Source organism: Branchiostoma floridae, unplaced genomic scaffold (assembly GCF_000003815.2).
Source record: "Branchiostoma floridae strain S238N-H82 unplaced genomic scaffold, Bfl_VNyyK Sc7u5tJ_1560, whole genome shotgun sequence".
In the NCBI taxonomy this organism is placed as follows: Eukaryota; Metazoa; Chordata; class Leptocardii; order Amphioxiformes; family Branchiostomatidae; genus Branchiostoma; species Branchiostoma floridae.
In genome coordinates, this window is record NW_023365758.1 from 9,760 (window position 1) to 11,466 (window position 1,707).

Genomic DNA, 1,707 nt, shown 5'->3' on the forward strand with positions numbered 1-1,707 from the left:
CTAGGTAAACTTACTAGAATAACGGCATAGAATCTACCTCTATCTGTTTTTGGTCTTTGGCAACGCGTAACGAGATACTGGCGAAAACGCAGACCAGAATCACACAGTCTAACAGAACTAGGAAAAACCTAACTCACGTCTGACCAGGTAGAAACTCGTGGCGTCGGGCGTGGCGTAACTGGTAGAGCGTTCGGCTCGGAATCTATGGGTTCTGAGTTCGATTCCCACCGTGCCCCCCGACGTTGTGCCCTTGGGAAAGGCACTTTACACGACTTTCCTTCTGTCTGTACCGTGTATGTGGCATTGTTGATATAAGTTACAAAACTTGAGTGCAGTGCCACATCGTCCTCGTCTGTCCAAAAGCAAATAGAAAAAAAAAACTCAGGCCAGCTCTAGAATCACAAGAATTCAAACCTAACAGGGTAAAGGCATAGTTATAACGTTTTTTATAACATAGTAATAATGTTTTAACCTAACGTCATCCAGAGTCTGACATCAACTTCCTGATGAGTATGGCCCTGGAAAAAATCGCGTTCCTGCCGTTCGGATACCTGATGGACCAGTGGAGATGGGCGGTCTTCAACGGCTCCACCACCCCGGAAACCTACAACCAGGAGTGGTGGAAACTCAGGTCAGAAGCACACAGAACGTAACTAACGTAACTAGGATTGGCGAAAACGCAGATCAGAATCACACAGTCTAACAGAACTAGGACAAACCTAACTCACGTCTGACCAGGTAGAAACTCAGGCCAGATCTAGAATCACAAGAATTCAAATCTTACCAGCTCTGACAGTTGCTGGCTATAAACGTTTTGTACAGTGGTATATTAATAGACAAACAGGGCCCACGATTGTTTCAACAATATTTCTCTACTTCCGAAAATCAACCTCAGTGATGAACCGGGACGAGGGGGGATACAAGCTTAGCCACGTTTGGGATTGTTTTCTCCCGCAAAAGCGCCACCTACATCGGCTACATATAGCGGTGAGAAGCAGAACTCCAGTTAGAAGCTCTGACGAAGGTGTCTGAGAGACATCGAAACGTAAGCAATGTACGTACCTGCTGGTTGTGTAAAAAGAATTCTCTTATATCCAGTATTTCTCTACTGTACACTTATACTAGGTGCTTTTCATGCAGGACTCGTTACCAGGGCATCGTGCCACCGATCCCGAGAAACAACGCAAAGGATTTTGACCCCGGATGCAAATACCACATCCCTTACAACACCCCTTACATCAGGTCTGTTTCGTCGCGTTGATTAAACTAAGGGCACAACCCGCCGTACGTGCAAATACGTGCTGTCTGTGTGCCAAAACGTGGGCAATCTTGTGGGATCCGTAAGTGGTAAGTACCACCTCCGTACGAACTCGTAGGGAATCCGACGGATTTTGGAGCACGCAGACACGCAGTAGAACTTTACATGCAAAACTTTGTGTGCCATCGATCGGGTTGCGGATTCGACCCCGTACGTACCAGTACGGGCGACGCGCCTGCCCTGTACAGCCTGAACGTTTTCATAAATACGTGGTGGACGTGGCCTCCCAAAAAAACATAAGGACAAATTACACGTACGGCGGGTTGTGCTCTTAGCTTTATCTGAGCGAGAGATGCATGAGCGTCAACATCGCTTTTAGTGTAGATACTTGTCACTCTTAAAGAAGATGAGGCGTACCTCATAATCCTTTAGACAGTGATAATTACCTG